The following is a 14,648-nucleotide window of genomic DNA, read 5'->3' on the forward strand; positions in this document are numbered from 1 at the left end:
TTTGTAAGTTTGTTTCTTCTGTAATGGGGCAGTGTGAGTTTTCATTCTCGGGTGTGGCAGAAGAGAAATTGGTAACAACTGGCTGTTTAGAAAGAATTGGTTGGGGTGCCTGGGTGGCCCCGTCGGTTAAACAGCAGCTGACTTGGGGCTCAGGTCATGACCTCCATGCTGGTGAGTTCCAGCCCCGCGTCTAAGCTGTCTAAGCTGTCTAAGCTGTCTAAGCTGTCTAAGCTGTCTAAACTGACAGTTTAGAACCTAGAGCCTGCTGCAGATTCTGCGTCTCCCTCTCTCTCTCTGTCCCTCCCTGCTTGTTTTCTGTCTCTCTCTCTCTCAAAAACAAACATTTAAAAAATTAAAAAATAGAAAGAATTGGTTACATAAACTCATCATCATACTTTTTAAAAACCAGAGTGGCATGTATTGATATGTAAAGATCTGGAGTATTCGTTAATAGAATAATTAATCAAAGTATATTGCAATATATATACCGTGTTACCCCTTCTATAACTGTGAGGTTCCCCTGCAGAGTCAGGTGGGCCCCCACCCTAGGTCTGGCTGACAACATTCCTTCCAGGAACATATGGAAAGGTTAATTCTTTGGATAATGGAAGTGTCCAGGTAGGGCAGGCCACCCAGGCAGCCGGGAAATGCCCTGGAAGAGTAAGGGAAGGACCCCGGCCTAGGTTTTTTTATTGAGGTGCAGTGGGTGTCTGGAGTAAGAGTTTGTGCACAAGGGCAGGGACTTCCTGGGACTGGCCCTCATGCCAGCAGCAAAGCAGTGAGCTGCCAGGTTTTCTTGTCACCTTGTTCAGATGGGGGGCACAAGGGGACAGAGGAGGAGGGCGGCTTTTAACAGCTGTCAGCCAACAAACATTAAAAAATGGGAGTCAGGGGCGCCTGGGTGGCTCAGTCGGTTGAGCGCCCGACTTCGGCTCAGGTCACGATCTCGCGGTCCGTGAGTTCAAGCCCCGCGTCGGGCTCTGTGCCGAAGCTCAGAGCCTGGAGCCCGTTTCAGATTCTGTGTCTCCCTCTCTCTCTCTGACCCTCCCCTGTTCATGCTCTGTCTCTCTGTGTCTCAAAAATAAAAATAAAAAAATGTTAAAAAATTTTTTTTAAAAAAGGTTAAAAATTAAAGATAAAATCTTAAGAGCAGCAAGAGAAGAACAGCTAGTTACATATAAGGGAAAACCCATAAGACCATCAGCTGATCTTTTTTAGCAGAAACTTAGGCCAGAAGCAAGTGTCATTATATGTTCAAAGTGCTAAAAGGAAAAAAGGAAAGAGAAAAAAACTATAACCAAGAATACTCTCCCTAGCAAGATTATCATTCAGAACTGAAAGAGAGATAGTTTCCCCAGACAAACAAAAGTGAAAAGACCACGAAACTGGTCTAACAAGAAATGATCAAGGAATTTCTTTTGAGTATGGCCATTTCTTTCCCACTTAAATTTGGAAAATTATGAAAGAAGAAATCTCACTGGTAAAAGCAAACATGTAGCAAAGATAGTGAATCAATTACTTATAAAGCTAGTACAAAGGATAAAATACTAAAATATTAAAACCAACTATATCTACAATAATTAGTTAAGGAGTACCCAAAATAAAAAGAGGTAAAATATGGCATCAAACACATAAAGCACGAGGAGAGGGGGAATATACTTTAGAATGTGTTTGAGGGGCGCCTGGGTGGCTCAGTCGGTTGAGCTTCCGACTTCGGCTCAGGTCCTGATCTCACACTCCGTGAGTTCGAGCCCCGCGTCGGGCTCTGTGCTGACAGCTCAGAGCCTGGAGCCTGTTTCTGATTCTGTGTCTCCCTCTCTCTCTGACCCTCCCCCGTTCATGCTCTGTCTCTCTCTGTCTCAAAAAAAAATAACCATTAAAAAAATTAAAAAATAAATTAAAAAAAAAATAGAATGTGTTTGAATTTAAGTGACCACCAACTTAAAATAGACTTCTAGGGGCGCCTGGGTGGCGCAGTCGGTTAAGCGTCCGACTTCAGCCAGGTCACGATCTCGCGGTCCGGGAGTTCGAGCCCCACGTCAGGCTCTGAGCTGATGGCTCAGAGCCTGGAGCCTGTTTCCGATTCTGTGTCTCCCTCTCTCTCTGCCCCTCCCCCGTTCATGCTCTGTCTCTCTCTGTCCCAAAAATAAATAAAAAACGTTGAAAAAAAAATTTAAAAAAAAAATAGACTTCTATATCCAGGATGTTATGTATGAATCTCATGGTAACCACAAACTAAAAACCTGTGATAGATACACAAAAATAAATAAGTAAGTAAGTAAGTAAGTAAGTAGATGGGAATCTAAACATAACAGTAAAAAAGTAATCAAATCACAAGGGAAGAAAGAGAATAAAGGAACAGAGGGGCGCCTGGGTGGCTCAGTCGGTTAAGCGTCCGACTTCAGCTCAGGTCACGATCTTGCGGTCCGTGGGTTCGAGCCCCGCATCGGGCTCTGTGCTGACAGCTCAGAGCCTGGAGCCTGCTTCATATTCTGTGTCTCCCTCTCTCTCTGACCCTCCCCTGTTCATGCTCTGTCTCTCCCTGTCTCAAAAATAAATAAACGTTAAAAAAAAATTAAAAAAAAAATAAATAAAGGAACAGAGAACTATAAAGACAACCAGAAAACAATAAATGAAATGGTAGTTGGCACACACCCATTAATTATTACTCTAAATGTCAGTGGACTAAATGTGGCAATCAAAATACATAGATTGAATGTATTTAAAAAAATTTTTTTAAACGTTTATTTATTTTTGAGACAGAGAGAGACAGAGCATGAACGGGGGAGGGGCAGAGAGAGAGGGAGACACAGAATCGGAAGCAGGCTCCAGGCTCCGAGCCATCAGCCCAGAGCCCGACGCGGGGCTCGAACTCCCAGACAGCGAGATCGTGACCCGAGCCGAAGTCGGACACTCAACCGACTGAGCCACCCAGGCGCCCCTGAATGTATTTTTTAAAGAAGACCCATCTATATGCTGCCTACAAGAGATATACTTCAGACCTTAAGACACATACAGACTGAAGGTGAAGGGATGGCAAAAGATATCCCATGCAAGTGTAAACGAAACAGAAGCTGGAATAGCAGTACATGTGTCAGAAAAAAAATAAACTTCAAAACAGGCTGTAACAAGAAACAAAGAAGGGCACTGCGTAATGATAAAGGGATCGGTCAATGAGAGGATATAACAATTGTAAATGTCTATGTATCCAACACAGGAGCACTTAAAGACATAAAGCCAATATCGACAGATATAAAGGGAGAAATGTGCAGCAATACAGTAACAGTAGAAGATTTTAACACCTCACTTACATCAATGGTAGATCATCCAAAGAGAAAATCAATAAGGAAACAGTGGCCTTATACGACGCACTAAACCGGATGGACTCAACAGCCATATAGAGAACATTCCATCCCCAAAGAGCAGAGTACACATTCTTTCCAAGTGCACATGGAACATTCTCCACGATAGATCATGTTAGGTCACAAAACAACTTTCAGTAAATTTAAAAAGATTGAAATAATATCAAGCACCTTCCAGCCACAACAATATGGAACTAGAAATCAATTATAAGAAGAAAAAAAAGGAAAAAACAAACATGTAGAGGCTAAACAACATGCTACTAAACAACCAATGGTCCAACAAAGAAATAAAGGGGAAATAAAAAAAAAATACCTTGAGACAAATGAAAACGGAAACACAACATTCCAAAACCTATGGAATCCAGCAAAAGCAGTTCTAGGAGGCAATTTTCCAGTTTAATAGGCCTACCTCAAGAAACAAGAAAAATCTCAAATAAACAATCTAATCGTACACCTTAAAGAACTAGAAAAGGAATAAACAAAGCCCAAATTTATTAGAAGGAAGGAAATAATAAAGAGGAGAGCAGAAATAAATACAATGGGGACTTTAAAAAAAAAACAATAGAAAAGATCAATGAAACTAAGAGATGGTTCTTTGAAAAGATAGACAAAATTAGTAAATCTTTAACAAGACTCAACAAGAAACAAAAAAGAGAAAACTCAAATAAAATCATAAGTGAAAAGGATTATAAGAGACTACTATCAAATAATTATATGCCAAATAAATTGGACAACCGAGAAGAAATGGATAAATTCTTAGAAACACACAGTCTTCCATGACTAAATCAGGAAAAAATTGAAAATCTGAACAGACCAGTTACTAGTAATGAAATTGAATCTGTAATTTAAAAACTCCTGGGGCGCCTGGGTGGCGCAGTTGGTTAAGCGTCCGACTTCAGCCAGGTCACGATCTCGCGGTCCGTGAGTTCGAGCCCCGCGTCGGGCTCTGGGCTGATGGCTCAGAGCCTGGAGCCTGTTTCCGATTCTGTGTCTCCCTCTCTCTCTGCCCCTCCCCCGTTCATGCTCTGTCTCTCTCTGTCCCAAAAATAAATAAATGTTGAAAAAAAAAAATTAAAAAAAAAAAACAAAAAACCTGAATGAATCTGGAGGACGTTATGCCAGATGAAGTCAGACACAGAAATAATACTTCATGAATTCGCTTAATGCAGAATCTATAAACGTTTCTTCAATACTAAATTTATGGAGAATTTTTAACATGAAAGGGTGTTGAGTTTTGTCAAAGGTTTTTTTTCTCTGCACCTGTTAAGATGATCGTGTGCTTTTCACCCTTTATTCAGTTAATGTGGTGTATCTCATTGATTCGTCCAGCTTTGTCATCAGGGTAATGCTGGCCTGGTAAAAGAACTCTAGGAGTGTTCCCTCTGCTTCAGTTTTTTTTTGTAAGAGTTTACAAAGGATTTGTATTCTTTCTTCTTTGAATGATTAGAATTCACCAGTGAGGCCATCCAGTCCTGGGCTTTTCTTTGTTGGGAGGCTTTATTGGGAATTCAATCTCCTTACTCACTATTGGTCGGTTCAGATGTTTCTGTTTCTGCATGATTCAGTCTTGGGAGGTTGTGTGCTTTGAGGAAGTTATCCAATTATTTTAGGTTACCCAATTGGTTTGCGTGTGATTGTGCACAGTAATCTCTAACAATCCCTTTGTATTTCTATGATGTCAGATATAGTTTCTCCTCTTTCATTTCGGATTTCAGTCATCTGAATCTCCTGTATTTTTTTCTTAGCCTAGCCAAAGGTTTGTCAATTTGGTTTATCTTAAAAACAACAGTAGGGGTGCCTGGGTGGGTCAGTTGGAAGAGTGTGTGACTTGTGATGTCAGGGTTGTGATTTTGAGCCCCCCCCCCCCCCCCGTCGGATGTAGAGAGGACTTTAAAATAAAAACAAAGACAGTTTAACCCGTTAGTTTCAAACTTCCACATTTTTTTTCACGTTGTTCATCAGCATCCATTTATTTAAGCTTCCAGAATTCCCTCTTGCGTCTCCTCATAAGGCAGGCCTACTGGTGATAAAACTCCCCCAACCAGAGATGCCTGGGTGGCTCAGTCAGTTAAGCGTCAGACATCCGGACTTCAGCTCAGGTCATGATCTTACCGCTGGTGGGTTCCAGCCCCGTGTCGGGCTCTGTGCTGACAACCCAGAGCCTGGAGCCTGCTTCGGATTCTGTGTCTCCCTCTTTCTCTGTCCCTCGCCTGCTCATTCTCTGTCTCTCAAAAATAAATAAAAACATTTTTTTAAGGTTTAAAAAAAATAAAAATAAAATAAGAAAGTAAACTCCCTCAACAGTTGTTTGTCTGGGGAAGTTTTTATATTTCCTTCGTTTCTGAAGGACAGCTTTACTAGGAAAAGCATTCTTGGTTGACAGTTTCTTCCCTCAGCACTCTGAATATAGGGATCCAATTCTGTTCTGGCTTGTAAGGTTTCTGCTGAGTAATCCACCGATAGTCTAATTGGGATTCCTTTGTGTGTGATGAGTCACTTTCCTCTTGTTACTTTCAGAATTCTTTGTCTTTGATTTTTGGTGACTTGATCATAATGTGTTTGGGAAGTGTTCTTTGGGTTGAACCCATTTGGTGACACTTGACTTCATTTACCTGGGTGTCCCTGCCTCTCCCAAGATTTGGGACGTCTCCAGCCATTATTTCTTTCCCCTCTCTCTCTCTTTTAGCTACAGGATAGATGTGTTAATTTGCTTGATTGTGATAATCATTTCACAATGTATGTATGTATCATCACGTTGTACACCTTAAATATATGCACATTTTATTTGCCAATTATGTCGTAATGAAGCTAGAAGAAAAAGGGAAGCCGCCAAAGGAATATAAGTATATTACTGTTTTTAAGACAATTGAAAGAAGTGGAAGCAATTTTTGTAAGGCAATATTCTGTTTCCATGACGACTGTCGTCAAGAGAACAGAACCTCAGAAGGGAACTTCTCTGATCCTTATCAAAAAATTTTGGGGGCGCCTGGGTGGCTCAGTTGGTTAAGCATCCAACTTTTATTCTTTTTAATGTTTATTTATTTTTGAGAGAGAGACAGGGTGCAAGCAGGGGAGGGGCAGAGAGAGAGGGGGAGACACAGAATCCAAAGCAGGCTGCTGGCTGAGCTGCCAGCACAGAGCCCAACGCGGGGCTCGAACCCACAAACCGCAAGGTCATGACCTGAGCCGAAGTCAGACACTTAACTGGCTAAGCCCCCCAGGTGCCCCTCCAATGCTCTTTTCAAAGAATTTCTGATTTTCAACTTAAGAGAGAGGAACAGCTTTTAATTTGCATCCCTTGCGAGCGGGATGTAGGACAGGCCAAACCAGGTCATTGACGAGAACTGCAACATGCAGGATAATAAGGCCGGTCCCCTCGTGTGCCACCAAAGAGCAGCACACGAGGTAAATATGAAACACAATAAGCAGAATAATCGTTGCAAAGCCATCGTGTTGTTCCAAGCATGTTCTTCAGCTGCTTCAGGGTCCCATTAAAAAGCACACACTGGCCAATGCAGCAACATTCCCAAGGGTATGAAATGCAGGAAAAGGCTTTATGCCGCCTGGAAGGCACAGCAATCCAGTTCCAAGGATAGCGAAGCCTATCACAGATCACTGCGACCTGGTGTTGAAACCAAGGGAGGAGGCATCAGGACCCACGTGGTCAGGCCCTGGCTCCCGCTTGCCTGCCCCCACCCCCACCCCCCCGGAACCCGGAACCACCTAAGTGCCCGACTCTTGATTTCGGCTCAGGTCACCGTCTCCCGGTTTGTTGAGTGCAAGCCCCACGCCGGGCTCCATGCTGACAGTGCGGAGTCGGCTTGGGATCCTCTCTCTCCGCCCCTCCCATTCTCTCTCTCTGTCTCAAAACGAAGTAGAATAAAAAAATAAAAATTTCAAAAGCTACCGCAAATAAATCTTCAAGGAAACAAAATAAAATTTGCAAGTGCCGAAGACTTCATTTAAATTTAATTCATTCCTTGCTCGGTCAGAGTTGCTGTGCTTAGTGAAGGATATTTCAGGACACCGTGGTATGACCACTGGGAAGTCAGGCGAGACAGTAGTTTTCTGATGATTAAGGTGAGTCATACTCTCTTGTCCTCTGTATGATATTCAGTAACTCCCCAAAGATGATCCGGGTATCTTGCCACAACTTAGCGGGGTCCCAGGGTGTCACTGCAAGTTGACCCTACCACTGATTCGGTGCAGGAGGGTTCCTAAATTAGCAAGATGAATTCAGAAGCCACCTCTGAGAGGCCCCGAGGGCCAAGCAGGGTACTTTTCTCCTTTTTATTGCAGAAATTCTTTTATTACACGTTGCCTTTCCGGTTGGGCAAATTTTAGACCTCGGTTTCAACACTTGTTTCTTCTGCTTCCTTCTCTGTCTTGTTTTTTCCCATCGCTGGATATACTTCGGGGGGGGGGGGGGGTGTCCTCTCTACCCGGGTATTTTTAACATTTTCCTCCAGGGAGCCTCAGGGTTCTCCAGAGCCTCTCCCGAGACCACTGGCTGCCCTACAGGGCTTAAGGGCCCTGGACTTAAATCAAGTGGAACCAATCCCTTTGCTGTGCCACAGGGGCACCTGAGTGTCGTGCCCTCTCCCTGGAGGCTCAGGATCTTGGCTGCAGTAGAGGCAGGGGCAGCAGCAGCAGAGGTGCTTAAAGGTCCTGGAGAGTCCTCTGGGGTCAAGGAGCGTGGACTCAGGCCCCCGTCTACTGGCTGCCTTTGACTCTCCCTTCTCTTTTTCTAGTTAAATGACTGCCGCCTCTGGGGTGCCTGATTGAGCGTCCAACTTCGGCTCAGGTCATGATCTCACAGTTTGTGGGTTTGGGCCCCGCGCCAGGCTCTGTGCTGACAGCTCAGAGCCAGGAGCCTGCTTCGGATTCTGCGTCTTCCTCTCTCTCTGCCCCTCCCCGACTTATGCTCTGTCTCTCTCTCAAAAAATAAATACACATTAAAAAAAAAAAAAAAAGAATGACACCCACGCGGCACACAAGCACACACACAAACACACCTGGAGAGAGTAGGGGAAAGCTCAGGACTCACATGACAGGCATCCCTGGGGGAGGAAGGGCCGGCCTCCTGTGAAATGGCTTCAGAAAGCCAGGAAAGGAGCTGCCTGGTTCGGGTTTTCCCTGGGGGTGGGGTGGGGCCGGAGCAAAGATTCTGCACACCAGGCAGGCCGGGGTTTGTGCGATTTTGAGTCTGAAGTCAGCGCCAGAGAAGGGGGCTTCCAGACGTTCTCATCAGCTTTCCCAGTGGGGGGTGGGGGGAGCGGGGGCGGGGGGGCACAGTTCAGAGGCCGGGGGCCGGTGTAAGCTGCCCGCAAACAACAAAAAAAATGTCCGACTTCTCATTACAAGGCCAAATGTAGATAAGAAAAATATGCATTTGCAACGGCTGGGTTTTTTTTTTTTTTAAGTTTATTCATTTATTTTGAGAGAGAGTGAGCATGAGTGCATGCAGGTGGGGGAAAGGGGGGAGGGAGAGATTGAGAGAGAGACAGAGAGAGAGAGAGTGAGAGAGAGAGAATATCCTAAGCAGGCTCCACACTACCAGCACGGAGCCGGACGCAGGACTCGAACCCACGAACTGCGAGATCATGCCCTGAGCCGACGTCAGACCCTTAACCCACGGAGGCACCCAGGCGCCCCCTGTGATGGCTGTTTTTATATAAGGAAACACTAACCAAAAGTTCAAGAAATGATAAACACCGTGTATTTGGGTGGGGCTGGTGTAGCCGTGCTGGAGGGATCCAGGATCTATGGGCAGCAAGTTTTCTTAGGTTAGACTTTGCTATCTACAGATTTATTTAAAATAAACAGAGACACGTGGGGCTGCCCGGGCGGCTCGGTGGGTTAAGCATCTGACTCGGCTTCAGCTCAGGTCATGGTCTCGCTGTTCATGATCTGTGCCGGAGGCGTGGAGCCTGCCTGGGATTCTCTTTCTCCCTCTGCCCCTCCCCCACGCTCGCTGGCTCTCCCTGTCTCTCAAAATAAATAAACTTTAAAAATTAAACAAAAACAATGTATAATGTTAAACTCTCTGCCCGAGAAGGAGCGCAAACCTCATTAACAAACAACACGCTGTATGTATAATCACGCGTCCAGATGCATGTGCAACCTTGTGCCCACCTCCACATACGAGGGAAAAATTCCCCTTTCTGGATATTCATCTTAACCCTAAATATTTTTTAAAAATGTTTTTTTAGTGTTTATTTATTTTTGAGAGAGAGAGAGAGAGAGAGACAGAGCGTGAGCTGGGGAGGGGCAGAGAGAGAGAGGGAGACGCAGAATCGGAAGCAGGCTCCTGGCTCCGAGCCGTCAGCACGGAGCCCGACGCGGGGCTCGAACTCACCAAACCATAACCTGAGCCGAGGTCAGCCGCTTAACCGACTGAGCCACCCATCCTAACTCTAAATAAAAGGAACCCACTCTCACCCTTGCCGGGGAGTCCAGGCTTTGGAAGTTATTCCCTGTGATCTTATTCGCTCCAAATAGTTTCCATTGTGTGACAGCTCCACCCGGGATGAGCCTCTACCCCTATGACCCACCAAAGAGCAAACTCACATTCGTTGGGTTACAGCATTACCGAGGAGAGGGCTAAAAACAAGCTGAGGGCAAGACATGAGCTGACACCCCTTAACCACCACCCCCTTAACACACACACACACACACACACTCCCTCTCTCTCTCTCTCTCTATATATATATATATATATACACACACACACATATATAGTTTGCAACTGTCTGAATGGTTTACAAGAAAAACACAGTGCTAATAATAGACCTCCAGGAACTCCAGGAACCTATAGACCCAATTTCCTGAAGCCCTAACGTCACCTTAACCTGCATAGGATAGAAAACCTTATATAAGGTGCACATGCACCCCAATGTTTATAGCAGCGCTTCCAACAATAGCCAGACGATGGAAAGAGCCTAAATGTCCACCAACTGATGAATGGATAAAGAAGATGTGGTTTATATATACAACGGAATACGACCTGGCAATGAGAAGGAATGAAACCCTGCCATTTGCAGCAACGTGGATGGAACTGGAAGGTACTATGCTGAGTGAAATAAGTCAATCAGAGAAAGACGGGTATCGTATGTTTTCACTCATATGTGGATCTTGATAAACTTGACAGAAGACCAGGGAGGACGGGAAGGGGGAAAAAATAGTCACAAACAGAGAGGGAGGCAAACCATAAGAGACTCTTAAATGCAGAGCACAAACAGGGTGGGGGCGGGGCAATGGGTGATGGGCACTTGAGGAGGGCACTTGTTGGCATGAGCACTGGGTGTTGTACGTAAGCCGATTTGACAATAAATTATATATATATTTTTTTTAATTTATTTTTTTGGGACAGAGAGAGACAGAGCATGAACGGGGGAGGGGCAGAGAGAGAGGGAGACACAGAATCGGAAACAAGCTCCAGGCTCTGAGCCATCAGCCCAGAGCCCAATGCGGGGCTCGAACTCCCGGACCGCGAGATCGTGACCTGGCTGAAGTCGGACGCTTAACCGACTGCGCCACCCAGGCGCCCCAGACAATAAATTATATTTTTTAAAAAACCTATGTAATCAGTCCCTGCTCACAACCCCAGTGCGGCTCTTTCTGCCCACAGGTCCTGTCCCCGCGCTATAATAAAGCCACCTTTTTGCACCACAGACTGTCTCGAGAATTCTTTCTGGGCCATTGTGCTCAAAGATCCCACACCATCAACAATCTGTCCTGCCCCTGTGTCACCCTCAGGATATCTCTGGGAATGGGTAGCAGATTCTGATGCGTTAGGGGTTTGAGTTTAGCTCCTTAAATGCATCGGCTTTTCAAAGTTTTATGTAAGCTTTGGCTGGTTTTCCCTGCATCGATTAAAGTAAGAATTCAGTTGCTTTGGCCTGTTGGTGTCAGTGTTCTCCAGGGACGCATACAAACAAAAACTGACCCAAGAATGAAAAATGACCCAAGAACTTAAACACATTCATCTCACACCGTGAGGTTGTCTTGAGTAAAAGGGAACACAAATCCTACTTGGGTTTCCCGCAGTTTCCACCTTGCCTCACACCGTCTCTCTCCACCAGCTTACAGTTCAGCAGCCCAAGTGTCAGGGGAAACCGGGGCCCAAGGGCTGCGCTGTTCCATCAATAAAGGAATCCAGGAAAGAAACTGGACTCAGCAGGAACGAGAAGCCCGCGTCCCACAGAACACGAGGAAAGCCACCTTCAGAAGGTTCCCCGGTCTAGACTGTCCCGGTGGAGACAGAAGCCCTGGAGTGGGTCAGTCCCCTCGGAGGGAAGGGAGGGACACCCGAGCAGCCACAGGAATGCGCTCAGGGAGCCCTGCACACCCTCCCCTCCCCTCCCCTCCCCTCCCCGGGGCAAAGGGAACCTCTCCCTGCCTCAGGGTTCCAGGCTCCCAAGTGAGGACACTCAGCAGGGTTCAGTTTAAGGTTCTGACCCAGATGACCCCCCCATTCACTGACCCGGTTCCAGGACACAGAACTGGACTTTCACAGACTTTCTCAATGTAAACAATTTGCACTCTGAGTACACCTACTCTGTGCGCATGCAAAACTCCAGTGTATGCTTAGACAAGGCCCCGGGGCGGGGGGCGGGGCGCCTGGGTGGCTCAGTCGGTTGAGGGGCCGACTTTGGCTCAGATCATGATCTCACAGTCCGTGAGTTCGAGCCCCGCGTCGGCTCGGTGCTGACAGCTCAGAGCCTGGAGCCTGCTTGGGATTCTGTGTCTCCCTCTCTCTCTGCCCCTCCCCTGCTTGTGCTCTGTCTCTCAAAAATGAATAAATGTAAAGGAAGGAAGGAAGGAAGGAAGGAAGGAAGGAAGAAAAAGAAAGAAAGAAAAGGCCCCAGGGAATAACAGTTATAACTTCAGAAAGAGTGTCACCTCCCCACCTGGTGTACTTCTATCCCCAGCTTTCCAGGGCTCTGTGCTTTCTCTCAGTAGAAAGGGGTACCTCTCAGGTGTGTGTGAGTAGGTAGGACACCTGCAGGAGAGGCCCCCCAGAAAGATCCGAGCCCCGAGGTACTTTGCAGGTTCCAGGAGGGGATCTTACCTTAAAGACGCTGACTGCATGCCTGTGACCCCAGTAGGGTGGCTCTAGACCACCACTGATATATTTTTTTTCATGTTTATTTATTTTTGAGAGAGAGAGACAGAGAGCACACATGGGTAGGAGCAGAGAGAGGGGGAGACACAGAATCCGAAAACAGGCTCCAGGCTCTGAGCTCTCAGCGCAGAGCCTGACGTGGGGCTCGAACCCGTGAACCGTGAGATCATGACCTGAGCTGAAGTGGGATGCCCAACCGAGTGAGCCGCCCAGGCGCCACCCCCCCCCCCACAGTGATATTTTAAGGGCCACAAACCCAGTGATTACGTAAAAGGAGACAAGAAAATTGTAAGGTATTTTTCTAACAAGAAAACCCACAAGTGTCTCCCGCGTTCAGAAACTAATGATATTAACTCATTATTATTTGCACGGCAAGAAACTGTTCAACAGTCATTCTTGAACGCTCTGGTGTTGCCAGTCTAAACTCCCCGCCTAGGGGAGGAAAGAGAGAAAACCAGAAATTCTATTTTTATTTATTTATTATTTTTCTTAGAAAACAAGAAATTTTAACACATGCAATGTAATACTACTTTCGGAAACTCTCCTCTTTCTTGCCTCCTTGGACCGATTTTATACTGTTTTCCAAGACCCGTTGATTAAATACATCGTACATGTATTGTCAAACAGAGACTTTAAAAGAGTCAATGTAATGTTTTCAATGGGACAGACCCAGGAAGGTGCGGGGCTGTGAGGACAGATGGCCCAGGAAAGTTTCAAAGGGTGTTCAAGGTTCCAAAAGATAGCTCAGCTCTGGAAAGATCCGGCCCGGAGGGGCACAAGGATTTCATACAGCTGTAATTCCAGGTGGATAGACTCTGCTTCCCCTCATGTAAAATATCCATAAACAATAAATAAACCTTTTTCTTTTAAATTTTTTTTAATGTTTACTTATTTTTGAGACAGAGAGAGACAGAGCATGAACAGGGAAGGGGCAGAGAGAGAGGGAGACAGAATCTGAAGCAGGCTCCAGGCTCTGAGCTGTCGGCACAGAGCCCCACGTAGGGCTTGAACCTGTCAACTGCGAGATCAGACCTGAGCCGAAGTCAGACGCTCAACCGACTAAGCCACCCAGGTGCCCCCCCTTAAAAAAAAAAAAAAAAAGCTTATTTATTTATTTTTAGAGAAAGAGTGCGAGTGAGCACGGAGGGGCAGAGAGAGGGAGAGAGAAAATCCCAAGCAGGCTCCGCGCTGTCGGCGCAGAGCCCAACATGGGATTCGAACCTACAAACCATAAGATCATGACCTGAGCTGAAATCAAGAGCCAGTTAACCGACTGAGCCACCCAGGCGCCCCCCAAAATAAACCTTTTCAAAGAAGCCATCCACCGACTGTGTGAAAACGATAAGCAATTAAAATACTGTTGTCTGTTTGAAATGCACCACGGAGGACACACAGTTGATACTGAGGCTGTGAACTGGAGGGGGGAAGGCGGAGCCGGATTTGTGAAATTAAGCATTTGTTGCCAGTTCAAGGAAAGGACAGGCTGGGGCACAGGGTCGTGGATTCGAGACTCTGTTTCCCCAACATCTGGAACACTCCGGAGAAAACGGGTGCCCCTGGGGAGACAGGAAGGGCTGGGGACCCCCCAGACCACAGCACCTCCCGCGTACGAATCCCGGAGACGGAGTCCCGACTGTCCCCTGACGACTCCCCCCCTCCCCCCGTGGTCACCGCACGGATCGGGAGAGACGCGGCCGCGCGCAGTGACGGGACAGGACGCCGCGGGGTCCCGGCTGCCCGCACAGCCCGCAGGCCGCGCGCGGAGGGGGACTGAGGTCGGAGCGGCGCCACCGGGGACTCGGGGGACGCGGGGACTCCGCCCCGTCCTGGCACACCCGGCCCCGCACACTCACCATCTCCCGGCTTCTCGGGTCGCCCGGCGTCGTCGTGCCCGCTGCTCCCGCGGCAGGTGCAGGTCACTGTGCGATTAACGCTGCGGCAGAGCCACCTGGGACCTTTTAAGCGCAGGTGAGAAGCGAACCGGGGCCAGGCCTCGAGCTTCCAGGGGGCTGCGGGGCGTCGCCACACCCACCTGCCCCTGCCGCGGCCCTGATTGGGCCGCTCGCAAGGACACGCCCCTCCGCTCCTGAGTGACAACAGGGCAGCAGGTCCGCTTGCTTGCGAAAACCAGTCTTTCAGGTGGTCGGGAAGCTGTCCCC

The sequence above is a fragment of the Prionailurus viverrinus genome, chromosome A2 (genome assembly GCF_022837055.1).
Source record: "Prionailurus viverrinus isolate Anna chromosome A2, UM_Priviv_1.0, whole genome shotgun sequence".
In the NCBI taxonomy this organism is placed as follows: Eukaryota; Metazoa; Chordata; class Mammalia; order Carnivora; family Felidae; genus Prionailurus; species Prionailurus viverrinus.